Here is a 27,435-nt window from a genome sequence, read left to right on the forward strand (position 1 = left end):
GGGGACCCCCTCCCTCCGCCAGCAGCTTGCTGTGCGACGCTGACCAAGTCGGTTTACCTCTCTGAGCCCCTCCTCTGCATTAGGAAGTGGGCATAAGGCCTTGCCTCACCTGGGAATGCGACCTCTGACTCCCTAGGGAGCTGAAGTTTGCCGTGGTCATTCTCCAGTCCCCAGCAGGAGCAGAAGATACAGCAACGTGGGTGCTGTATCTTCAGGGTAGGTGCTCAAAGAAGTGTTTTTCTCCTAAGGCTTTTTTTTGATGTGGACTATTTTTAAAGTCTTTATGGAATTTTTTACAATATTGTTTCTGTTTTTTATGTTTTGGTTTTCTGGCTGTGAGGCATGTGAGATGGAACCAGCACCTTCTGCATTGGAAGGCAAAGTCTCAACCACTGGGGCACCAAGAAAGTCCCAAATAAGTGTTTTAAAATGAAAGAAGGAATGATGGGCTCCTTGACTCTTCCTCTCCCACCCTGCTTTGAGAGCCTCAGCCTCTCCCCTCCCCTTCATGTAGGGTGAAGGAGGCTCAGAATCACAAAGATCTTGAAAGGGAAGGCAGAAAAGACTAACAACCTTGACTGCACAGAGGCTCTGACTTCTCCCTGTCTCTAGGTGAATGCCTTTGAGAGTGCCATTTCCTTGCAGCCTTGGCCTTGCTGAACCCTGCTGTGGTGAGGGGGCTGGAGGAAAGGCCTGGATCTCTAGCAGAAAATGGGGGCAGCTGGACCCAGGAGGACCCCTGGCAGGAGTGTGAGCCGTGCTCACTGCCTCTCTGCTCAGGGGAATATCCCAAGCCCTCCAGTCCCAAAGCTGAGGGGTTGAGCTTAGTTCTGGAACCTCCGATTTCCATCCCAATTTTTCCTTAGTTTTTTCAAATTCTAATTACCCTCCTTTTTTGAGGCTCCCTTTCACATTAAATTTTTTATTGCCCATTTCTTTCTTTTATGATAGCAGCTATATTTCTTCTAACCGTGTAAAACACACACACACACGAAACTAGTCTTCAGTTCAGTTCACTCACTCAGTGGCATCCAACTCTTTGTGACCCCATGGACTGCAGCACGCCAGGCCTCCCTGTCCATCACCAAATCCTGGATCTTACTCAAACTCATGCCCAATGAGCCAGTGAGGCCATCCAACCATCTCATCCTCTGTTGTCCCCTTCTCCTCCTGCCTTCTATCTTTCCCAGCATCAGGGTCTTTTCTAATGAGTCAGTTCTTCACATCAGATAGCCAAAGTATTAGAGTTTAAGCTTCAGCAACAGTCATCAGTCCTTCCAATGAATATGGGGACAGAAATCAGATCTTGGTCATCTCAGGGGTGGGGCCTGACTAGGTGCAGGCACAAGGGAACTTCAGTTCAGCTCAGTTCAGTCGCTCAGTCGTGTCTGACTTTTTGCGACCCCATGAATCACACCAAGCCAGGCCTCCCTGTCCATCACCAACTCCCGGAGTTCACTCAAACTCATGTCCATCGAGTTGGTGATGCCATCCAGCCATCTCATCCTCTGTCGTCCCCTTCTCCTGCCCCCAATCCCGCCCAGCATCAGAGTCTTTTCCAATGAGTCAACTCTTCACATGAGGTGGCCAAAGTATTGGAGTTTCAGCTTCAGCATCAGTCCTTCCAATGAACACCCAGGACTGATCTCCTTTAGGATGGACTGGTTGGATCTCCTTGCAGTCCAAGGGACTCTCAAGAGTCTTCTCCAACACCACAGTTCAAAAGTATCAATTCTTTCGCGCTCAGCTTTCTTCACAGTCCAACTTTCACATCCATACATGACCACTGGAAAAACCATAGCCTTGACTAGACGGACCTTTGTTGGTAAAGTAATGTCTCTGCTTTTCAATATGCTATCTAGGTAGGTCATAACTTTCCTTCCAAATAGCTGTGAAAAGCAAAAGAGAAAAGGAAAGATATAAGCATCTGAATGCAGAGTTCCAAAGAAGAGCAAGGAGAGATAAGAAACCCTTCCTCAGTGATCAATGCAAGAAATAGAGGAAAACAATAGAATGGGAAAGACTAGAGAACTCCTCAAGAAAATTAGAGATACTAAGGGAACATTTCATGCAAAGATGGGCTTGATAAAGGACAGAAATGGTATGGACCTAACAGAAGCAGAAGATATTAAGAAGAGGTGGCAAGAATACACAGAAGAACTGTACAAAAAGGATCTTCACGACCCAGATAATCACAATGGTGTGATCACTCACCTAGAGCCAGACATCCTGGAATGTGAAGTCAAGTGGGCCTTAGGAAGCACCACTACGAACAAAGCTAGTGGAGGTGATGGAATCCCAGTTGAGCTATTTCAAATCCTGGAAGATGATGCTGTGAAAGTGCTGCACTCAATATGCCAGCAAATTTGGAAAACTCAGCAGTGGCCACAGGACTGGAAAAGGTCAGTTTTCATTCCAATCCCAAAGAAAGGCAATGCCAAAGAATGCTCAAACTACCACACAATTGTACTCATCTCACATGCTAGTAAAGTAATGCTCAACATTCTCCAAGCCAGGCTCCAGCAATATGTGAACTATGAAATTCCAGATGTTCAAGCTGGTTTTAGCAAAGGCAGAGGAACCAGAGATCAAATTGCCAACATCCGCTGGATCATGGAAAAAGCAAGAGAGTTCCAGAAAAACATCTATTTCTGCTTTATTGACTATGCCATGATCTTAGTTTTCTGAATGTTGAGCTTTAAACCAACTTTTTCACTCTTCTCTTTCACTTTCATCAAGAGGCTTTTTAGTTCCTCTTCACTTTCTGCCATAAGGGTGGTGTCATCTGCATATCTGAGGTTATTGATATGTCTCCCGGCAATCTTGATTCCAGCTTGCGCTTCTTCCAGCCCAGCGTTTCTCATGATGTACTCTGCATATAAGTTAAATAAGCAGGGTGACAATCTACAGCCTTGACGTACTCCTTTTCCTATTTGGAACCAGTCTGTTGTTCCATGTCCAGTTCTAACTGTTGCTTCCTGGCCTGCATATAGGTTTCTTGGTCAATAAAGGGAACTTAGGGCTACTCAAAATGTTCAAAGTCTTGATCTAGGTGATGGTTACACAGGTATACATTATTTGTCAAAATTCACTGAGCATTTGTGCACTTTACTGTTAAGATTTGTGCATTTTACTGGGTATAAGTTATATCTCAATAAACTTCTGCTAGCAGAAAAGACACCCATACAGAGAAATACACAGACCAGGCAAGATCAGTTTAATGAATTATAAAGCAAGTACCCACATAAACACCACCCAGAATAACTGGTGCCCCCATGGAGTCCATAGTGCTGGCTCTCCTTGGACCCCAATTCCCACACACTGGGCATCAGGCCCCCTAGATTTAAGGGAACGCAGAGACCAGGGATGAGGGCAGCCCATGGGCTTTGGAACCTAGAATTTCCCACCAGGGTAGCCCCAGGCTTGATGGCAACTCCTGTTCTGGTGAGCTGGAGGAACAGAAAGCACACCCGTTTCCCGTTTCTGGGAGGGGGGTTTTCCGAAACAGCCTCCCCAGGGAGAGTCTTGGCTGGGGGTTGGGGGTGTCCCCAGTGAAAGTCCGGGAGAAATGTGCCTTCCCGCATCCCTGCTAAAAATAACCCCAGGCCGCAGTGCCAGCGCCACCGAGAAGCAGGAAGGATGGAACCAGGTTTTGCTTTAAACCTGGAGGCAGCACAGCAGCTGGGGCTGAGGGAGGGGGAGGGGGAGACAGGGTAGGGGTCTGAGAGCCCTGGCAGGACTCTGCCTGCTCCCACCCCCCAGCTGGCCCTCTTAAGGGTGCCTGGGAGGGGTGTTGCGGGGGGGGGCGGGGGTGACAGGGCCTTCCCACAGGGCAGAAAGCCCGGGAAGGCTGGGGATGCGTGGGGAGGGGTCTCTGTCCTGCTAACCGGAGTGTGCAGGCTGAAGGGTCAGGAGTCACGTACTCCACGGGGTCCCCACCTCCTTTAAGAAGGACTCTGTCCCAGCCGCCCACGCCAGGCTCCCTCTGCCGCCCCTGCCCTCCTGCAGCGGGGCCACCTGCCCCCCACTCCCTGGGAGGGGGCTCCTGGCACACACAGGGCTGAGGATGGCCACTTCACTGTCCCCAGCTCTGTCTGGCTTGCACTCTGCCCAAAGAGATCGGGAGGTGTTCAAGGGCGGGTGCGGTCCAGAGGCGAGGAATTTCCCTGGAAACGGGAAGTACAAGATGTGTCAGTATGGGATCCCGGCACGAGAAGCCGGCGGCTGGGCAAAGGGAAGAGGCCCTCCCGGCCGCCCTCCTCCCCCGCAGCGCCCCCACCCCGCTCGTGCGTCAGAGGCCTACACGTGGTGACAGGACCATTCTCCTGCGACCCCAGTTTTAAGAACAACCACAAGTGGAATGTGTGCCCTGCTCCAGGCACTGTACTGACCGTATATAGATGACCTCATTCAATCCTCAGTTGACAAGCCTATGCCATTGGGATTCTTACTCTCCCTATTTGCTGAAGATGAAACTGAGGCTTAGAGGGATGATACGCCCATCCTCGGCTGCTGCTGGTAGAACGTGGCAGAGACAGGGCTTGAGTCATGATTTGGGACACAGAGAATGTCCAGGGTGCATGTCTAGAGAACAGTGAGGCAGAATTTTGGAAACTGGATGGGTCCTAAATAATTTAGGACACTGGTTGTACAGCAACATGATACTTTGGTAGAAAAAAAGAGCAGTGGATTTAGAGCCCAAATTTGGACTACTAGTTAGGATATTGGCCAAGGAACTTAACCATTCTGATCCCCAGTTTCCATCTCTACAAAATGAGTACAATGATCCTTGAGTAGAATTGCTGGAGAGTAATGAACCCAGCACTTTTCTAAACCTGAAAGACACCAAGCTCCGTCATGTTTCAGGCCCTTTGCAAGTGATTTTTCCTAGGCCTAGAACCCTGAGTCCCTGCATGTTCACATACTGGTTTGTTCTTGCCATCTTGGTCTCAGCTCAAAGGTAACTGTCCTTACAGCAGCCTCCACTGACTACCCAACCCACCCCATCACTTGCAATTTTACCACTGTGTTTTGTTCTTTGCACTCACCACGACCTGAGATTATCTTTTTCATTTTCTTCTTTTGTTTTGTTTGTTTGTGGCCTATCCTCCCTCCCCAACTGCCAAGGAGATAAAATTTCATGAGAGCTGGGACCTCAGTGGTGGGTGGGCAATGACCCCTTCCCAGTGCTCAGAGCCGCAGGTGGCAAACAGGAGAACTTGTGAAACATTTATGAATGAATGAATGATTATGCTTTGGAAACAGCATTATATTGAAGTGTCTGCCTCTCTCTCAGGTCTTACGGAGCCAAAGGGCAGTAAATGTGGGTTAATGGCGACTTCAGAGTATTTCAGGCCTGGCCTCAGCCCAACCCTGGGGCTCCTAAGCTGTAGGGAGCCATCAGGCTGCTTTGGTTTCCGGCTGCTCCAGGATAAAGGTCAACTCTTGCTGAACAGGAGGTTCTGTACCATCTGGGGCTGCTTGCCTCTGGCCACATCTGCTCAGGTTCCCCAACCTGCACTCCAGGTTCAGGCCAGACCAAACAACTCAAAGTGCCCGCCAGAGAACCCAGGGCAGCTTCACGCCATGTGCCTTTGTATAAAGGCACTGTTCCTTCTACCTGCCACGCCCTGCACCCTTTCTCTGCCTGGCCAGCTCCTCTCCGGCTTGAAGACCGGCCTCTTCAGAGGAGCCCTCCCTGAGGCTTCTGGTCACTCCCAGTCTCTGACTTCCCAGGGCATTACAGTAACTTGTTTATATGCATCTTCCCAAGTTGCCTGGAGATCTTTGGGGGCGGCGCACTGTACCACTTGCGGAAACTTAGTTCCCCAACCAGTGACTGAAGCCAGACTCTCAGCAGTGAAAGCCTGGAGTCCTAACCACTATACCACAAAGAAATTCTCTTACCTGGAGATTCCTTGAGGACAATGACCAGCTTACGGGTCCCTAGGTTGAAGCACAATACCTGATGCACACAGTAGGTGCTTAATAAATGCTCCACCACAGCTTTTGGACTTCAGATCCTAGGCACTGACACAATTCCTGGGACACAGAGTAGGTATTCATTAAGTGCACACTGAAGGCACGAACCACAGTAATCTGACCCCTCTTCTCAAGTTGGAAGCAGTGAGGAGTGGGGGTAGGGGTAGAAATGGAAGATGCTTCTTTAAAAACAAGATGGTGTCAAGGGCAGAGGACCTTAGGGAACTTCCCAGGAGAACGGACACACAAAACGCAAAGGTAAAAAGCAAACACAGATGGATGGAGGCATATAAACAGGACTCTCAGCGAGCAAAGAGCGAAAAAGAAGGAAGGGTAAAAGAGGAAGAAAGAACTGGGCTCAGAGGGGACAAACTGTGCCTGTGAGAGCCGCAGAGGACAGGAAGCCAGAGCCCAGGCCAGGCCAGCTGACTACAGGATGTCTGGGGCCCTTGCTTCAGCCCTGGGGTAGAAAAGGGTGGTGTGGGCAGCATCCTAGGGTGAAAGGGCTGGATGAAAGGTCACATGTCACCAGGCTTGGGGACATCTTGGGAAACTCTTTGTCTCTTAGGAGAGGCTCAGCGTTATGAAACAAAGCACCCCAGATATCAGAGTCACAAATCTAGTTTCTTGCCCTTGAGTGAACAACTGACCTGTTCATGCCTCAGTTTTCCCATTAGGAAAATGGGCACTATTCTCCTTCCTTTAGAGGATCATGAAGATCATAGTGAGCGTAGCGAGTTAGGAAACATAAGTGAAATGGACACACCCCGATATGGCCGGGTATCTGACATAATGGTGGTGATTTCTGCCAAAGCCCTGCGGTAAATGTAAGTGGGTCCTTGGAGGGGCCATGCCACCATGTCACCAAGTACCACAGAAGTTCTGAGTTGAGTCCTGGATCCAAGGTCTGGTTCTTAGTTCCCAGAGTGGTACGGTGAGAAAAAGTTTACTCCCAGGTGAGGGACTGAGTGGGAGCTGGCATGCCAGCCGAGAGATGACTGAGGCTGCCCATAGCCAGCAGGTCTGATACCTCCACCACTGAGTGTCCCCTGGGGCCTCTGCATTGCAGCCTGTCCAACGGGCTGAAAATGGTTTTCCCACTGTCATACGATACCTCCAGGCATATATAGGCTCTCAGGAGGCAGAGTTCCTGGAATCATTTGAAGGGTGGGAGGAATAGGACTCTGAGGCTTGAGAAATGGAGGGTTTGTGATTTAGATACAGACCTAAGTCATCCAGTAGGACACTCAGAAGTGCTGGCTTTGCTGTGAGACGGACCTAAATGTGGATCCCAGCTGTTACTTCTCTGAGCCTCAGTTTCCTTAACTGTCAAAGGTGGGTACACAAGCACCCACCTCCTAGAGTCACTGTGAAGAGTGAATGAGCTTGTGAATATGAACCCCTGAACCCAACCAATGCTTGGTCCCTAGGAGGCAGTGGACATTAGTTCTTATTGTGAATAATAACATCATGTGCTCTTGGGGGAGGAAGGCTAGATCATAAATGTATCGATCTCTGAATGTCAAACCCACTTTGAGGAGAGTAAAGTGGTCACAACTCAAAAATCATTTTGTCACCAAGTGTCAAATTCCATTTTGCAGCTTCTATTAGGTATGCTTGACTGCTGGGGGGGGGGGGGAGTGGGGGTAGAATCCCCCTCCCCCACTCCCACCTCTGCCTTGTTCTGTAACTGATGCCTGGAGGATCAAAGATTAACAAGTCTGCCAAGGTTTTGGGGGAGGGGGTGACAACTTAAATAGAGTCTTCAGTTCACTTCTCTAGCTGGGCTCAAGCACACTGCTGAAGTGCTCAGGAAAATAAGGGTGGCAAGGAGTGGTAGAGGGGCGTCCACCTCAAAGGCCCAGAGAAAATTCAGACCCAGCTTGGAGTGTCCATGGCCTTGGAGGCTGTTTTGGGCTGGCTGATGGGGAGGGAGAAGGGGACTGACAGCTTCAACCTCCCAGAGTCCAGCTTTCCTCCAGGGCTTGCTCAGGCCCCCACCCTTACCACCCAGAAGAGTGCAGAACCCCCGGTGAATGGGGGAGCCCAGGTGGGAGGTGGGCAGATGAGAGCAGGGGTGACAGGCAGCAGGATGCCACGGCTGAAGAAGGCAGCATAAATATAAAGCAGCCAGTGTCGGACTGGACAGAGGCCATATGAAACACACGGTACATTCCGGCCCCAGCGTAACAAACTGTACCAGCCTTTTTCAGAGCTGGGAGCACGGAGGGGAGGGAGGAGAGCAGAGGTTCCTTCGAGGCTGGCCCTGCCTCCTCCTCCCCCACTCCTCCCACAGCAGGGAAAGTCCCGATGTTCCTTCTGCAACCACAGGAAACCTCCTATCCCAGCTCACACTCTGTACCGTGTTCCTCTCAGCAGCTCCTGACTGGGAGGGAGGAGCAACGAGGGGGGTAGGGGGTAGGGGAGGGGAGAGCCACAGCAGCCCAGGTCACATCAGGGGAGGTGGCAAGCATCCCTGGGACACTGACTCACAGAGTCACAGCCTGGAAGTGCTGCAATGGAGGCACAGACGACGACGACGACGGCGGAGAGGTGTAGGGAGGGAAGTGCCTGGCCCAAGGTCACAGAGCCAGTCGTGCACCAGGGAGGGACCAGAGGGCATCCAGAGCTGGGCAGTGCTGGGCAGCTCTCTTGGGTGTAGTATGTAGGAGTGGCAGGCCAGGAACAGGCAGTGCCTGGGGAGCGAGGGTGGGAAGCCCAGATCCAAGGCCGCCTCTGAGCTCTGGTTGGCTCTGGGCACATCTGGGTTGGGTCTCCTCCACTCTTCCCAAACCCAGCCTGCTCTCTTAAATATTAGAGATAATGCATGGTGAAGTGCCTAGTGTGTAGGCGGGTCTGCGGTGATGTAAACCAGACTGAGTCACCTCCACACCTTCTCTCTCCTCCTCCACACACACAGCTCAAAGCCTAGAGCCTCCTGGGATCTTTCTCCCCTATCACCATCTCCTTCACCGATTCCCTATAGCTCTCACACATTTGGTACTCACCACCTGCTGGCTTGGGTTATTATTTAACCTCACATGCCATGTGTTTGTCTCTTCAACTGGCCTGCAAACTGCCCAAGGGCAGGAAATCATTTCAATACACCGAACATTTATTGAACATCAACTCCAGTGCCAAGCTTGGCCTGTGGGGGATGAGCTCAAGCCATGGGAGAAGGCTCAGAGAAGCAGACTTTGTTTCTGCCTCAAGGACTTTCTAATCTGGTTAGACGAACAGGATTAGTAAACAGATCACTAGAATATGAGACGGGCCACACGCTGTGCCCTGAGAAAGGTACAGACTGAGTATGCTGGGCTTTCAGAGGAGAGAGGAATCAGATTTGGCTGACACTGTTCCAAACAGGCTTTATGAGCTGGAGCTTGAGAGGTGGGTAGACCTTGGAGAATGGGCCTTACATACGGCAGGGGCTCGGTATGTAAATCCTTTGTCCCCTCCTTGTTCCAGGAACCTCTAGGCCAAGCGCTCAGGGACCTCTTTCTGCAGAAGGATGGGTAAGAAGACGTGGCCCTGAATACACCCGGGTTTGGGCTGGACGAAGGGAGGGGTCAGGCTCGGGTTTGGGGTCGTCTTCTTTCACCCCCGCCGCCCACTCCCACCCGCTAGTGTCCAGGCTCTTCCTACTTACTCCTGGCGTCCAGCCAGGGGGTTCCCAAGCTAGCCGAAAGCTGGGCTTGGTTTGCCAGCCCCTGGGAATCACTGGAGTCTCCAGGCTTGTGTGAAGAAAGGATCAATCAGGGAAGGGGTCGGAGGCAGGGGGAGGCTCCGGGGAGATGGCTTGAACTGGCCCCTCTAGCGGGCTTCCGTTGTCACGTGACCGCATCCCAGGTCTCGCAAGTATGGGGCTGGCGCGTTCCTTGCTCTCCTCCTCCAGACTCCTGGACTGAGCACCCGTGGGGCTCGGGCGGCAGCCTGGGTGGCTCCTTCTCTCGCGTTTAGCTACCAATATCTGCCCCTCGCCCCTTACCAACTGTGGTGCCCCAGGCTCCCCACTCGCCCAGGGATCCAAACCGGGACTCAGGTGGGGGATGGAGTGATCTGGGTTTGCTAAGGCCAGAGATCGGGCAGAGCCTCAAGGACCCGTGGGGGATCCCCCTTGGGTGCTAGAGTTGAGCACCAGCCCCCGACCGTCCCCAGTGTCTGCGCCGGGCCCGGCCCCAGCGTGCACTCGCGGGACCGCGGCGGCGGCGGGGAGGCTGCGCGCCGAGCGCAAGCCGCGAGCACAAACAGGGCGAGGAGGCTGGTGTGAGCGCCTGGGCCGGGTGCCAGCGCGCCGGGGCTGGAACACAATGTCCCGAGCGGGCGGGCGGGCGAACGGGGAGCGAGAACAGCCTGACTCAGCAGCTGGGTAAGTGGGTGTGCTCGCTCACCAGATCAACCGCTCTTGCAGCCTGCGGTCAGCGACGACTCAACTCTCTCGGAGGCTCCCTCGAGCGGGAGGAGCGAGCTTACGGCCTGCTCGCGGCTCCCGCCCCTGCCTATCGCTCTGGACCTCCACGTGGCCGGTTCGCGCAGCACTCTGTCTTCTCGCCCCCGCATTCCAGCGTTTCGCGGCCCCCCGGCCGGACCTGAATGGGCTCTGCCCACTCAGGAGGGGCATTCATCTCACCCAGCCCGGCAGGTGTGGCCCGCCAGACAAGTTGATCGTCCCCTTCTCCCACCACTCTGGGAGGGCTCTGGAGGTCTTGGCATGGTGGGGGGTCGTTAACTTATAGTTGCAGATGGAGGTAGAAATTTGGTCTAGGGTGGAGGGGAGCAGAAGACGCTGGGAGAGATGGGATGGATGCTGCAGGGCAAGGAAGTCTTCCCCATCTCTGTCCTCGGTTGACCCAGAGTTCAGAGTCTCTTCCTGTCCCCTCCCCTCAAAACCACTAGGCCCCTGAAGATTACCCCGCAGGGGAGAAACAGGTGGGGAGGTGCTTTGAAGCCTGAGACCCCGCTTTTCTGCCTTACCCACGCTCCCACCCAAAGCCACAACAAAGACCCACGAATCCTGCCACCCAGCCACAAGGCTTCTCCTTCCTCCTCTGGGCCTGCTGTCCCCTGGGGTCTGGTGGGGCCATTGTGAGGATGACAGCCGCAGGGCGGGAGCTCAGATGTCTGCCCAGACCAGGACTCTTCCTGGGGGGTGGGGACCTTTCCTACACCCCAGTCTCCTGGGGTGTCTGCAAGGTTCCCACCCCCGCAACCCCACATCCCGGGACACAGTGTACCTGGAGTGTGCCAGGGCAGGCAGGGAGGGGCTCCATCCTCTGCCAAGTTCCAGGAAATGCCCTGGCAGTCAGCACAGTCCTGGGCTCCAGGGCCTTCCAAGGTGGGGGTGGGTGGGGCGGGATCCTAGGCTGCTGACATGCCTCACCTGGGCCTCAACCCCTACTTCCCAGGCATCTCGGGCACCTTCTGTAGCCAAGGTTGAGGCGATGGATGCCAACCATTTTCCCACACATACAGGCGTCCTTCCCACACATGTGCTTACCCAGCCAACGCTCACCAAATCCCTCAGTCAGGAGCCACTTTCACTGTGTCGACTTCAGCCTTTTACCTGATGGATGAAATCTTTCCACAGTATCCCAGGCCAATGTTCTGAAGCTGTTTGCATACCCACAGTGACGAGGACACTCTTTTACGAGGCAGCCACAACTCTTCAGGATGTCCCTGTGTCCAAGTCCAATTGCCTAGAGGATACCTGCCCTCACATGGCCCAGGAGGGACAGAACTCACCCTCAGGTCCCTCACACTAGCTCCTCCTCCTTGCCTGCAGTGACCTTCCTACTGCCCAAACTCACCATAAAGGAGGATGAATTCTTAACTCTTGGGGCTTCCCTGGTGGACCAGTGGTTATGAATCTGCCTTGCCATGCAAGGGATGCCGGTTCGACCCCTGGTCCGGAAAGATCCCACATGCCTTGGAGCAACAAAGTCTGTGTACCACGACTGCTGACCCCACACTTAAGAGCCCTTGAGCCACAAGTACTAAAGCACGTGCACCCAGAGCCCATGTGCTCTATAGCAAGAGAAGCCACTGCAATGAGAAACCCCTGCACTGCAACTAGAGAGCAGCCCCCACTGGCTGCATCCAGAGAAAGCCTGTGTTCAGCAGTGAGGACCTAGTGCAGCCAAAAATAAAAATCGGAAAAAAAATTCACTTAAAAAATTCTCAACCGTTTTCTCTCCTTCACCATCTATCACCAAATTCTTCCCACTCCTGCTTTTATCACAAGGTGTATTGTTTGTTACTTTCCTCACGCCTTCCTTTCCAATACCACAGATTCCACCTTTGGCCCAAATTCCCAGTCACTGCCACACTGTCCTTTCTGACCCAGGTTTTTCCTTCCTCCTACACACCCTGCTAGAATAATCTTTCTCAACCACTGTTTATTGTGTATGTTATCAACTTCAGACTCTTCAAGCACACTGGGTACAGCAGCTACTAATCTGTGTGTTCCATACGAAGGGGCCCACACTCATTCATGGTGTACCCAAACCACAGAATCCAGCACAAGCCCTGGTGCGTGGTAGGAAGGCATCCAGTGTTCCTCGAGTGTCCAGTCCATTGGGTTGTGCCTCTTTTCTCCTCACAGTTCTCTTTCCTGGCTTGGTCTCCCTGTCAGCATCAAGCCTATTGGTTTCCTGATGCTCATGCAGGCCCTTTTGTTTTGAGCAGCCCTGGTTTTTAAATTTCCCAGAATCTTCGGGGTAGAGGTGGGGAATGAGGAGAGAGAATCTGACATCCAAATTAACATCAGAGTGAGTGAAGTCACTCAGTCCTGTCTGACTCTTTGCGACCCCATGAACTACCAGGCTCCTCCATCCATGGAATTTTCCAGGCAAGAACATTGGAGTGTGTTGCCATTTGCTTCTCCAGGGGATCTTCCCCACCCATGGATCAAACCCGGGTCTCCCGCACTGTAGGCAGGCGCTTTACTGTCTGAGCTACCAAGGTTGTGCCAAATACCAACTCTAAAGTACTAGAGTGCTGAATGGAATGAGTCTAGCTGCCTGCCTGGAGCCTGTGCTCCAGCAAGGAACAGAAAACCACTGAGGAGGGTGGAGGGCAGAAAAGAGTGCAAGCAGTGGCTTTGGGGTTTACAGAGGGATCTTGCCATTGGAGATCCCAGCCTGCCTAGCTCTGGGTTGCTGGTCTGATGCCCTTAAGTTGTTCTCTTTCTTGGCACCACATCACACACACACACACACACACACACAAACACAGACCCAGTGAGCTTGATCCCATCACCACCTCATAACCCAGCTCAAAGGCTCTGATAATCTCCACCCCGCTTGGATCATTTTGTCATCAACTTCCCTTTAAGCCTTATGGGTGGCCTTTAATCTTCCCTAGATTTTATTGCTTCATTATGTCCTGTAATATTTTCAGCCTCAAATATTATAAGCTCCTTCACGGCAGGGACAGGGTTCTTTATTTACTTATTTAATATCATCTGTCTTGAAAAGAAAGACTACGATTGGGCTCTTGGATTTTGAAGGCCACAAGGACCTAGGTGCAACACTTAGCTGTATGGCCTTGGGCAAGCCTCTTCACCTTTCTGAGCCTGCTTCATCTGTAAAAGGTGAGAGAGGCAAAGATTACAGAGAACATAGTGCTGGCTGCAAAGCGAGCAGACAGCAGCCTGCTCTGCGGGAGCTTTTCTTGAATTGGGGGATGCGGTACCTTAACTACTGTCCTCCAACCCCCAGCTAAGACATTTCTAAGCGAGTAGAAGGGACAGTTAACACCAGTTCCACGGAGGTAACCCAGGATGCATAGCCACTGTACCCTGACTCAAAATAATCAACGAGGGCAGGTTTCGGATCCAGCGCCGCCAGAACGCAGTGCCTAAGCCTGATGCCAAGCACGGTTCAAGCTCAACGAACGTCTGTCGAATGAACCGAACCCGTCCGGCCCTCAGCTTTTTGGAGCACCAGCGAGCGAAAAGCAAAGATTGAAAAGGCCGCCCACGCCGCCTCCCCACCCCAAGGCACCCCCTACTCCCGGTCCCAGTGTCTCTAGCAACCTTGTTTCGCTAAGGTCTCTCCTTCCCCAGCCTGCGTCTCCGCCCCTGGTTGCCTTGGAAATAGTGACGTATACGCGAAGGGCGTGACCTCTCTCCATCCTCTCCCGGAGAGCCGGGGGCCCCCTTCTCATCCCAACCAGGGAGAGGATGAGGTTGGGGTCCTCGACATTGCTGACCCTACGTCTGGTCTGGCGCGGACGCTAACTCCGCCCAGCTGGCTGCCCTCCTCGGTCGCGGGACTCGCCGGATTTGCGGGCACCCCCACGCCCAGCCCACCTGGCACCAGTGGTGAGCTGGTCTGGGGGGTCCGGAGAAGGCTGGCTTCAGGCCCTAGGATCTCTCTTCATCCCTTCCCCTCCCACCCCCGACGGGCCAGGAGATCCGGAGAACCGAGCCCCAGCGCTGGGCCGGGGCCCTTCTTCCCATGCCGCCCTGGATCGAGCTCCCTGTCCTGGGGGTGGGCGGGAAGGGTGGGACCCCCTCCCCAGCAAGGGCGCGACCCCCTCCCCAGCAAGGGCGCGCTGGGCGCTGCGAAGCGCGGAAGGGAAAGAGTTAAACAAGGTGCCGGCGGCGGGAGTGGGGGATGGGAGCGGAGGGAAAGTGAGAGCGGGGGCGGGGGTGGGGGGGCCCGAGCGAAAGAACATCCTGTGCCCGCCGCCGGATGCGCGCGGGGCGGGGGAGGAGCGGGGAGCAATCGGAGGAGGGGGGGCAAGACGGGGGAGGCCAGGGGCGGGAGGAGCCTCGGCCTCCGCCCCATGCCCGGTCCTCCTTCTGCGGGGGGCGCCGCCCCCTTCGCTTCCCCGGGTTTTCGCCGCCTTTTTCCCGCGTCCCCACGCCTTCGCTGGCGTCACGAGCTACTCAAGAGGCCCGCCAGCCTGGTTCCCGGCCCGGGGTCTGCGCGAGCTTGGACGGCACGATCTCGGAGCACGTGGGGTCCACGTCAGGGCGCGGGCTGTCCCCAGACGTGCACCCCTCTGCTCTCTGCTGGGGCAGCTCGCACGTGCAGAGCTTCCCCAGTTCACCTGGAGTCACGGGCGTACAGCGTCGCATTCAGTTCTGACGGCGCACTTCCGTGTAGTAGGCGGGTATTGATAGACCCGTTTTCCGGAGGAGGAAACTGAGACTCAGATTATGGAACTTGCCCAAACCGAAGCTCGAAGGACTCCAATGCGCTTTTCATTATAGAGTAAGCTGATTTCCCCTTGGCGTCTCCTGGGCATGCAGGTGCGGGACCCCTCCTGGGTCACACTTCTTAATGGCCTACTTGCACAGCAGGTCCCCAATAGCATGTCAGTCTCCTCTAATTAACTAGGCTGAAACACCCATGCTTAGAGTCCTGATCGAGTAAGCAGGTAGTCTTGGGGTTTTACACGTGGAAGGATGGTTTTTAGGAACTGAGTAGCCCAGGGCAATGGGCTGGGTGCCCCTAGCTCTCCAGGTTTAGGTATTTGGTGGGGTTGAAGGGTTCAAGGAGGACTCCAAAACTGGCAAAGAAAGTAAATGGGCTACAGGAGTTGAGATTGATTAGCCTGAAGGCGACCAGAGTGGGAGGGATAGAGGATAAGGGAAGAGATTGAATAATGTACCTTTTAGGCCTCATAGAGGCCAACCGTCTGAGTGCTCACTTCCTTCCCACCCCTGACATTTTTGTCCAAGGGGAAGCCTGCTTATAATTGAAATGATCATAGTCAAATTTGGTGAGCTCTGTGTGCTGAGCACTGTTCTGATAAATCCAAGAAGTAGGTATTACTATTTTACCCATTTTATAGGTGTGGAAAATGAGGCACAAAAAGATTACAAAGCTAACTCAGTAACTGAGTAGGAAGTCTGGGTTGAACCCACACTCACTAAATAAATTGCACCTAGTGAAAGAAAGTGAAGTCACTCAGTCGTGTCCGACTCTTTGTGACCCCATGGACTGCAGCCCACCAGGCACCTCCGTCCATGGGATTTTCCAGGCAAGAGTACTGGAGTGGGTTGCCGTTGCCTTTTCCAGAGGATCTTTCCGACCCAGGGATTGAACTTGGATCTCCTGCGTTGTAGGCAGACGCTTTTACCGTCTGAGTCACCAGGGAAGTTACTGGAACATGTTGGGAAATCAACCCTGAATATTAATTGGAAGGACTGATGCTGAAGCTCCAATAACTTCGGTCACCTGATTCGAAGAAAAGACCCTGATGCTGGGAAAGATAGAAGGCAGGAGGAGAAGGGGACGACAGAGGATGAGATGGTTGGATGGTATCACTGACTTTAATAGACATGAGTTTGAGCAAGCTTCCAGAGATGGTAAAGGACAGGGGTGCTGCAGTCCATGGGGTTGCAAAGAGTCAGACATGACTGAGCGACTGAAGAACAACATGATGGGAACATCAGCAGCCTTCAAGGTGGAAAGCTGGTGCAGATGGCAGAGAGGTGTGCTAGGGTGGCCTGTGCCCTTTTGCCTTGGTGAGGGCAGGTGAGAAACTTGGGGTTGGCTGTGTGTGTATATGGCATCTCAGACTTCTCTCTAGCCAATATTCCAAAGTTGGGGGTTTGACAGGGGAAAAGAACCAAAACCCAGATTCTCACCGAGAGCTGCAGCCTTCTTTTATGCTCCCCAAGAACATTCACTGTCCTGTGTTATCACCATAATCTCACAAAAGCAAATATATTTTAATTCTCCTCAAAAGAAGACAGACATCATCTGAATCAAAAGCAGTTACTCCCAAGAAAGAACAGTCCTTGACTTTCCACCAACAAATACCTATTTTTTTTCTTCTATTTCGTGCTGTGGATTAGCAAAAATGTATAGTGGGGCGGCTGCCTCTGCTTCTGATCCCTGTGAGTCATTTGAGGGCAGAACCAAAAAAAAAAAAAAAAAGGGCTTAGATATAGCAGGAAGGAATTAGCTTAGAGCCAAGAAAGAACTCTGCATCTTTGGAGAACTTTAAAGAGCAGGTGAGCACTGCATTTGTTTAGGATGTGAGGGTCTTGGGGTCAGCTCCATAGACTGAGGAGGCCAGTAGCCCTGGGTCCCCCTCAGAAGAGGGCTGGCATTTTGTTCTGAAGGACCTCTCCTCAGATCCACCAGGGGAGTTGGAACCTAGAACAGTTCCATCAGGCAGCCTTTCCTGCCCAGAGTTCATGGAGCCTGATAGGTGGTCCCATGGCAGTGGAGGGAGGGGGCCTCCAGCGGCCTCTGTCACCTTTCAGTGCGGGGAGTCCGTGTAGTCACCCACTGGTGGGCTGCACCCCACAGACCTGTAAGCCTGAGATGCCCAACCTTGAGACCGAAGAAAGAGCCTAGGACAGCAACAAAGACATTCATAGTGCTGAAGGCTGGTGGGTGGTATAAGCTCAGCCTACAGGGTATAATGGCACTTTTTCTCCATTAGGAGCTGGATTAACTAACTTTAGTAGTCTTAGATGAGTCTAATATAAATCCAGGTGAAATCTGTAATTCCTTTGCCAATCCTACTCGCCACGAGGCAGCAAACCCAAACCACCAGGGACTTCCCTGCCAGTTCCCGGTTATTTGATAGTGTGTTCCTCTGGGGGTAAGATCCTGTGGTGAGAGCAAAAGTTAAGTTGTCCCGATAGTAGGCATTCATCTTTAGGCTGTCAACAGTTAAGCTCAGACTGTATTGACTAGTCACTTCTGGGTTAACATAGCCCTGGGCTGATTGCCCCTGGGATGTTCAGTTTGAATTCTTAGAGCTTAAGTTAGCCTCTGGTCCACCCGTGGAAAGAACAGGTTTCCATTTCAGTTAAGTTCTTTCATCCTTTCCATTAGCCTGGTCGAAGTCGGGGGAGGGATGTCCATAAGGCAAGTGGAAAGGCCGGTGTGTGTCATTTTTATCAGCCCATTCCTGAACTTCATGCCTGGTTAAGTGGAGTCTTTGGTCTTTATCAATGTCCATGGGGGTCCTGTATTTCACACACAGCTATCCTAGACCCAGGTAAGCCTTTTGTAGTGTGAGCTGCACATGGCTGTTGTCCCTTCGTGGTCTGTATCATTGCTCCCCTTCCACAGCTGGGACCAGAAGCCCAGGGGTACACTTTATTTTGTTATTGTCACGGCCCTAACCAGACTTTTCGGCCATGTCCAATTCACAAGCCTGTCCCTGAATTAAGATCCCCTAAAGCCTGTGTCTGTACTTGTTTAGTGGTGAGAGATTTGCAGATGCACTTCCTTGTATTTTGTCTGTATTCACCAGCTATCCTTGTGCAGTCAGATGAGCCACAAGCATAGGGCTGCTGCTTTTAAACTGGAAACAGAGACTCCAAGGTTACCAGAGTGGAAGAGAATCAATTTAATGGAAGAGAAAGACCTCTCTCATGACAGTCAGCTGCCACAGGGCCCAACTGCTGGTGGACAGCCACCTCGAGATCGTGCCTGTGACCTTCCATTCCCCATCCTTGACTTCTGGACATCTTGGGTGTTTCCTTGGCCTCCCAGCCGACTGACCAATCATGGGCTTCACCCCGCAGTCCTGAAAGCCTTGTGGTTGCCCCACTTCAAGACCAAAGAAAGAGTCTGGAGACAGCGATGGAGACCTCAGTGATTTTTTGGGCAGGTTTTGGGGAGGGAGTTGGCGCTGGTCTTAAGCAAAAGGTCCTGGAGCAACAACCTGTGGATTACAGCGGGCAGGCCATAGCAGTAATCTTCCCCACTTGGGGTAGAAGGAGGCTACTATTTATAGGGGAAATTGAGGTCAGGTTGGCTGGTCAGTTACCAAGGAAACCAGCTGGGGCACGTCCCTCACAGCCCCTCAGTTAAGAACCATCATGAGGGCAGATGTTTCCTTTAATAAATTAGCAGGTAGAGCAGGGGTGAGATCAGCCATTAGCTGGGGCAGGGGGCAAACCTGGTCACGTGAGTAGGTTGCAGGCAAAATCGAGACTGGTCAAGGGACTTCCCCAGTTGTCCAGTGGCTGAGACTCTGAGCTCCTAATGCAGGGGGCCCGGGGTTCAATTCCTGGTCAGGGAACTAGATACCACAAGCCACAACTAAGAGTTCTCATGCTGCAACGAAGACGGAAGATCCCCTCGGGCCGCAAAAGAAGCAGCACGGCCAAGTTTTTTTTTTTTTTTTTTTAAAAAGAAGGGACAAGTAGAGCAAGAGAAGAACAAAGAGCAAAAGAACAGCCATCTTGAATGGCCTGACCATACACCCACCTTGGGGCTGTGTCGAGGGCCAGGAATGACCCTTGAGGAGGGCCGAGGATGGAAGAGAATGGCCCCCCTGGGAGTGTTGCCTGCAGCCTGGGGTGACGTGGATGAAGGCTCTGAGTGGACTGACCTGGCTGGCTGCTGTAGTATCCTTGGTGATGTGTTTCCACACCTCCTGCAAGCCCGGATGGAGCAGCCGAGGGCCCCAAGCCTTCCAACAGGAGCTCAAGGCCAGGCAGGAGAAACCCTGTTCTGGGGTAGCCATGCTCAGGGCTGACTCGGCCTGAGCCTGGCCTGGGCTCCTCCCTGTTCTGCACCAGAAGGTGAGGCCAGAGGCTGTGGGGACACTGTGGGTAGGGGGAGGAGGAGGAGGGAAGGGTCTGGTCTCGCCTGCCCCATCCTAGTGGTGGAGGTGGTGGAGACAGGCCTCCAAAGTTGGGTTTATCCTCCTCCAGGGTGGTGGCATTTTCCAGAGGCCTCCAACTGCATCCCACCCTGTGTGTATACGTTGGGGGAGGATGGGGTGCGATACTCCCAGATTCAGGCCTCCAAGGTTTAATGGCACAGACCCACCCAGGTTTTAACCCTGGAGTTTTAGAATGCTAAATCTGGGTCCTCTCAGGTTACAAATGATCAAGGCAAGGGCCCCTTCTCCTCCAGAGACACAGTGATTAAATGGTCCTGGCATCCCTGTATTCAGATTCTCTGACGTCGTTCTGTCCTCCGATCCTCAAGGAATAACAGAAGTCATAACTTGAGCATCTCCTAAGTGCAGGACTCCTGGATGTTGGAGATGCAGAGACAACTGCCCTTATGAGCTTTTGGTCAACACTAAGGGGAACACGTGGATGCTGGAAGATAATGGATTTGCCTTGAGACTCTGGAAAACTTTGTAAGGTGCTCGTCATCTTTTCATCCTCCGATGGAAAGAGGAGCCCTTCCCTACAGAAACGCTCCAAGGCCCAGAAGTGGGTCCATGGCAAAAAGATCAAAGATGGGAGGGCCAGGCAAGTGAGGGAACAGGGCTGCCAGGGGCCACATCCCAAACCCCCAACACCCCCAACCCCGCCGACCCCCGCAGCAAACGTCCAAACTTCCAGAAATTGGGCCTCTGCTGCCCTCTAATGGTGAAGCCTCCTTGTGGCTCAGACGGTAAAGAGTCTGCCTGCAATGCAGGAGACCTGGGTTTGATCCCTGGGTTGGGAAGATCCCCTGGAGAAGGAAATGGCAACCCACTCCAGTAATCTTGCCTGGAAAATCCCATGGATGGAGGAGCCTGGCAGGTATAGTCCATGGGGTCGCAAAGAGTTGGACACGACTGAGCAACTTCGACTTTTCTCTTTGCCCCCTAATGGAGGAAGGGAAACCTCTGGAGCTGGGGGCTGGGGCCCCACCAGCCTGGGTCCCCTAAAAATGGGGGCTGCGAAGGACCTTCCTGCCCCAGACCTTGTGTTTCCCTGGAGTCTTGAATTTGATTTCCCGCAGCCTCCGAAGCTCCCTGGCTGCCCTGTTCCCAGACTGCCACCCTCTGTCCTGCTGTTTCCCCAGTTCCCTTTGTTGCCCATGTTCTGATTCTGGTGCCCTAGTTCCTGGCCCCGCTGGAGTTCTGGTTCCGGAAGGCCTTCGCTGGGTGCCTCGGGCATGTCCTGCATCCGCCAGCGCCCGAGGCAAATGGACATCCGCAAAGGTGTGGTGAGCCTGGCCACAGGCGCCGGGGCCGTCTACCTCCTCTACAAAGCCATCAAGGCCGGCATAAAATGTCAGCCGCCCTTCTGCTCGGCCTCACCCATCTGCATCGCCCGTGAGTGTCCCCGCCCTGGGGAGAGGGCTCGGCCCCAGGAGGTACCTATTCCCCAGGCCTCTGAGGGGCCCAAGGGGACTCCTCCACATTCCTCTCTCGTGCCTCTTTCTCACCTCCATCTTCCCCAGACCCACTCTAGAGATGCTGGAGCAGGGTCCCCAGATAGTGGATGGTACTCAGGTGCATCCTCAGGGGTCATTTGGCAGGTTCCTAAATTCTGCATTCACTCTGGCATCTAGGATGGATAGAAACATGGTATCAGCAGTTCTCCCCAAGGGAAAATTGGGGAACCTATGTGCCCAGGGCCTCCACTAATCTCTGTGACCACTCAGTGCAAAGTTGAGAAAGAAACCCTTTCTGCAAGACTTTGTGTTGCCACCTGCTAGATAGAATATCATTGCCATATACCAGTTATGATGAAACAGCGTGTATGACTGCCATATGCCAGAAAGTTGTTATGGTAAACGTACAAAACGTTTTTGTTTATGATATGAATGGCACAGCATTAGATGTGGTGCCCTTGTGCAGTGCACACCCTGATCAACTGCACATGGTGGTCCTGTGTATGGCAGGAATATGGCAGGAAGTCTTCTCTTCAGAAAACGCAAGGCAGCCTTGTGTCCCAGGTCTCTCTGCCCTGCTTCCCAATCCCCTTCTTTCATCACCTTTGAGTTCACAGCCTGAACCGGTCTGGGGTGGCTGTCTAGGCCTGGCAATCGAGCGAGAGCGACACGGGCGGGACTCGGGTGAGCTCCGGAGGCTCCTCAACTCTTTGGAGTGCGAGCAGGATGCGTACACCAAGAGCATGATCCTACACAGCATCACGCGCTGTGTGTACTTGCTGGAGTCCGAGGTGAGGGAAGGGAGGCAGGAGACCCCTCCCCCTCAGCCTGGCCCCTGGGGGCTACCAGCGTGTGTCCTGGTACCCCCTCAACCCCCCTGACTAGCCAGGCAGTGTCCTGGGACTTGTCTCTCTGAGGGTGGGAGGGGTTGTGTTGAGGGGTCTTGGTGACAGGGTGTGTGTTGGGGGGAACCAGGACCCCTGCTTCTTCTGCCTCTTCCATCTCCCCTGGCGCACGCTAGGCCTCTGGTTGTACTAACGATGATGTCACGTTGGTGGGCTCCATGCTGGATGACAAGGACAACAGTGTCAAAATCCAAGCCCTGAACACACTTAAAGCTTTCTCTGGCATCAGAAAATTCAGGCTCAAAATCCAGGTAAGCCTAGCAATAAGGGTGGGGCAGAGCACATGGGGTGTCCACAGGCAGTGGGCCCTTTAGTGGGCCTAGGATGAATGGTCATGTTCCAGAAGTCTGTTTGGGTCTTAGTTTGTAACCCAGAAATATGTTTTTCCTTGGAAATTGGTGGGAAAATGGTGATCACTTTCCCAATAGGGGCAGAAAAGTCTTTGAATCCCAGGATAAAACTGAACTCAGTCCCTTGGAGAATCTCTGAACCCCAAGCAGAAACCCCCGAGGTTCTTTCTGACGCTAGCCAACTCTCTTGACACCAGCTGGGTGTCCTATAGTTCAACTCTGACATATCTCCCTGGGGTTAATACAGGCCCCACCGCTGAAGGCTGAGTCCCATAGGACCGTCTCCCACTTTTGACCGGCCAGGTTCCCATGACCTCTCTCCTCAGACTTGATAATTCACTATAAAGAGTCACAGCATGCAGGAAAATGTTTTACTTACAGTTTATTATAAAAGATACAACTGAGGAGGGACTTCCCTGGTGGTTCAGTGGTTAAGACTCCGTGCTCCCAATGCAGGAAGTACAGGTTCGATCCCTGGTTGGTGAACTGAGATCCCACATGCCACACACTTCAGAGCAAGGGGGGAAAAAGATACAACTGAGGAGCCGCCAAATGGAAGAGATGCAAGAGCAGAATGTAGGGGAAGGGCTTCCACGCCTTCTTCAGGCCTGCCACCCTCCTAGCCCCTCGATAAATTCACCAACCCAAGGTTCTCCAAACCCTGTCATGTAGGTGTATTTATGGAGGCTTTACTATGTAGGCATAATTGATTAATCATTGGCCATTGGTGACTGAACTCAGTCTCTAGCCCCACCCTTCTCCCCAGAGGTCAGCCCCCTGATCCTCGCTAGGTATTTCTGGCCTCATCCAGCAGGAATCTAGGGGTCTGCCTAGAGTTGCCTCATTAGCATAAATTCAGGGGTGATGGAAAGAGGCTCATTATAAAAACCAAAAACACTCCTAGCAGGAAATTGCAAGGGTTTTAGGAGCCTTGTGCCTGCAGTCAGGGACAAAAACCAGACTTACTGTCAGACCACACCCCATGCTGTGTTGGTCTAAGGCTGGTGGCTGGACCACTAACGTTTTCAGTGCTACGATGTAGAGAAAAACAGAAGCCACCAAATGTCAGCTCCCCCAGCTTCCTGCTGCTAGGCTTTCAGGCTTACCTGTTACTCATCCTTTCCAGCTTTCCTGCTGGTGCCGTGGAAGAAAGGCGTTCTTCCTGCCTGTGTTCAATGATTGTCTCAGTCCTGCATCTACCCCCTCCCCTGAGGGCCCCTCTCCTTGATTAAACTCTGTTTTGTATAGCCTCCCCTGGCTCCTTCCCCTTAGATTCAACAAGCTCTATTCTTTCCATTTTAAAAGACAAAACTAGAAAACATCTTCCTTGTGACCTCTAATCTCTCTCTAGCAAATGATCTCTCCCAAAATATTTTAATTAAAAATAGCTAAAATATTCAAAACATGTGAACATTTTATGCGTGTTTGGTAACAATAAAACACCGGAGCTTCCCTTGTGGTCCAGTGGCCAAGACTCCACATTCCCAATGCAGGGCGCCTAGGTTCGATCCCTGGTCAGGGAACCAGATGCCACATGCTGCAACTAAAGATCCCTGTGCCAGCCACAGCCAAATAAATCAATAAATATTCAAAACAAAAACAGAACACACAATCAGAACTCAGGCTAAGAAACAGAACATGACCAATTGGCTAGATGCCCCTGGACGCCCCTCCTTAAAGCCAGCCTCCTCCCCGACTAGAGGCAGTCATTCCTCTGCATTTTGTTCATCAATTTCTTGATTTTCCTTGTAGTCTTATCATGTATGCATGCGTCATCGTTTTCTAGCAGGCCACAGCAGCAGGCGAAAATAGGTGAAATATAATTGGAATGTTTTTATGCTTCATGGATCTGGAAGTCCGCAGTTTGCACTCTGTGGTTTGTCTTTTCCCTCCGACATTGGAAGATTCGTCCTTGTTGATTGGGACCACTCTGTTTCTTTCCCACTGGTGTGTAGTATTCTAGTTCATGAATATCCTGCAGTTTTATTTATCCAGCTGCTCATGGGTAGGTATTGAGTCATTTGCATATGGTGCCATGAGCATGCGCGTATGCATCACCCTTGGGACATGGGAGACTTTCTCTAGGCCATGTAGTGCAGTTGTGGGATGGTCAGGTGAAAGCCATGCCCAGCTTTTTGAGACGGGCTGAATCAGTTTACACCTTCCACCAGCCCCGCATGAGTGTTCCTGTTGCATCATTTCTTCTCCAACACTTGGTCTTTTCACACTTTAAATTTTTTGCATCGGACTTTCTTTGGAGGGAAAAAAGGTTTTGAAGTCTCTACTTGCTGGCGGCTTCTACTTCATCTCTCAGCCCTCTCAGTTGCCCTAAGGCTGTGATTCTCATGCATATCAGAATTGCCAAGAAAGCTGGTTAAAAATGAAGATTTCAGGGCATTACACCCAGAGAACCAGTTCAGGGAAGCTTTGTTTTTCATAAGCCCCTCAGATTCCAATGCAAGTGGCATGGGCACCGCTGTCCTTTCTTCCCCCAGGGTCTGCATCCTGAGGACCTAACCCTCTGGGTGAAAGCGGCCACTCGCTAGCCTCAGTTTCCACCTAGATGTGCTCTCCTCTGTCTCTGTCTAAAGCCTGCAGGCTCCCTTGACCTCCAGACCCATGGCCAGCTGCTCCACTCAGTCTGGAGACCCTCTGACCCAACATCCAAATGGAGCTCACCCCTGTTCCCTGAGCCCAGACCACCCTCTTGAGAGAGATCTGATTATATCAGTTCCCTGCTGGGTCTTCCTCAAGGCTCTCATCAGAAAATATATGACCAGGGACTTCCCTGGAGGTTCAGAGGCTAAGACTCAGCACTCCCAATCCTGGGGACCCAGATTTGACCCCTGGTTGGGGAACTAGATGCCACATGCTGCACCTAAAGATCCTGCACGGCACAACTGTGACCCAGCGCAGCCAAATAAAAATACACACAAAATACACACGTGTACAACCAGCTCCACCTCCCTGCCCACACCCCAGCCGTTTACACTGTGTTTCAAGCTCTCTCCCCTCCCAGCTCTTGCACCTGGTGTTCTGCCACCTGAAAGCCCACCCCAGATTTGCTAACTCCTACCTGCCCTTCAGATCTCAGCAGTCAGTGAGGGATGAGGGCAGGAAGGAGCAGGGTACTAATGGGAAGTCTGTGCTTCCCACCCCAGGCTTCTGGCTTCCTTCTTAAGTGACTTGCAAAAGTATAGCTTGTAAGGTACCTGCCTTTGGTAATAAGCCCCAAGCATCTGCAGCTCAGAAGCCAAGGTCCCTTTTTTCATTCAACAGACGTATACTGACCACTTCCGTCGTGCCTGGGCAGTGTGCTAGGCATATGAGATACAACAGGGAATGGAACAAGAAGGAACCTTATCCCAAGTGAACTTAAATTCTAGTAGAAAGCAAGGCAGGCAATACACAAATAAATCAGGGCTTCCCTCGTCGTCCAGTGGTTAAGAGTCTGCCTTGCAGTGCCTGGGACACAGGTTTGATCCCTGGGACGGGAAGATCCCACATCCCAGGGAGCAACTAAGTCTGAGGGCAACAACAAAGACCCAGTGCAGCCAAAACTAATTAAAAATCAACAAAATCTTAAAAAAAAATAAGTGAAACATACAGTGTTTCATGGGGGCAAATGCTATTGAGAAAAATCAAGAAGAGTGGTAAAGAAGGCTGACATCAGGGTAATGCTGCAATTTCAAAAGAGAAAATCTTTGAGGTCTAGAGCTTGATAAAGAGGTCATAGAAATGACACTAAAAACAATCTATAAAAGAAAATAATAAATTGAACTTCATCAAAATTAAAAACATTTTTAGTGAAAGACCCTATGAAGAGGATGAAAAGATAAGCTTCAGATTGAAAGAAAATAGTTGCAAACCACATATCTGACACAAGACTTATATCTAGTTTATATAAAGAGCTCTGAAAACAATATTTTAAAATATCCAGTTAGAAAATGGGCACAAGATATGGAAATATGTCACTGAGGCAGATAGACAACTGCAAATAAGCACATGAAGAAATGTTTAACATTTAACTAGACACTAGGGAAATGCAAATTTAAGACAATGAAATATTACTATATACCTATTAGATAATCTAAACTAAAAAATTAGCGACAGTACCAAGTGCTGGTGAAGATGGAGAGAAACTGAATCTTTCATATGTTGCTGGTGGGGATGTAAAATGGTAAACCGGCCACTCTGGAAGACAGTTTGGTAGATTAAAAACAAAAAACTCTACATTTACCATGCCAAACAGCAATTGCACTCTTGAGCGTTTATCCTGGAGAAATAAAAACTTACATCTGTACAAAAGCCTGTTCACAGCAGATCTATTTGTAACAGTCAAAAGGAGAAACAACCAGAATGGCTCTCACTAGATAAATGACTACGCAAACTGGTTATCTAGTACTAGGGGACGTCACTCAGCAATGAAAAGGAACGAGCTATTGATACACACGACGTCTGGGATGCACCCCAAGGGCATTATACTGAGTGGAAAACATCAGGTTTGGAAGATTACAAAGTATGCTTCCATTTATATAACCTCAAAATTGATAAAATTAGAGAGGTGGAAAACAGCTTGGGGGCCCACACTGGTGAGGGCTGGTTTTGATGGGTGGGGTAAGTGTGACAATAAGATCACCCACAAGGGTGATCTGTGGCGATGCTGATGGAATAATTTGTTGACTGCAGTGGTGGTTACATGAATCTACATACATGGTAAAATGACACAGAACTATGTATACACATTATACTGATACCATTTCCCTGGTTTTGATACTGTAATTATTTAAGATGTAACTATGGAGGGAAACTGGGTGGAAGGCACATTGGGACCTCTCTGTTTTTGCAACTTCTAGTGAACTTATAATCATTTGAAAATAAAAATTTAAAAACAAAAAGTGTGTTTCATGTGACAGTGGTATAGGGAAAAATAAAAGGGGGGGTGGATAGGAAGGCAGGCATGGGAGTGGTGTTCTCATCTTAGAGAGTGGTCAGGGAAGCCCCCCCACCCCCCGAGAAGGTGACATTAAACAGCAAAGTCTTGGAAGTAAGAGAATATCGGAGAGAGAGCATTCTAAGCAGAGGGACCAGCCTGTTTTCAGGGAATCCGTGGGGAGCAGAGGAGAGAATAGGAGATGAGGCAAAGAA

General features: G+C 51.6%; 1 long non-coding RNA gene across 2 annotated transcripts; it reads left to right on the top strand.

The window, feature by feature from the left end:
* The first annotated feature begins 9,171 nt into the window (after positions 1–9,171).
* Positions 9,172–12,120, top strand: LOC138069476 (uncharacterized). 2 transcript variants are annotated; one of them, XR_011144084.1, is made up of 4 exons: positions 9,172–9,372; positions 9,451–9,497; positions 10,394–10,624; positions 11,570–12,120. It is a non-coding gene; the product is annotated as an uncharacterized lncRNA (long non-coding RNA). The 2 variants fall into 2 exon arrangements; XR_011144083.1 differs by having other exon boundaries at positions 10,394–12,120.
* Positions 12,121–27,435: the final 15,315 nt, after the last annotated feature.

This window comes from Capricornis sumatraensis, chromosome 22 (genome assembly GCF_032405125.1).
Source record: "Capricornis sumatraensis isolate serow.1 chromosome 22, serow.2, whole genome shotgun sequence".
NCBI classification, from domain to species: domain Eukaryota; kingdom Metazoa; phylum Chordata; class Mammalia; order Artiodactyla; family Bovidae; genus Capricornis; species Capricornis sumatraensis.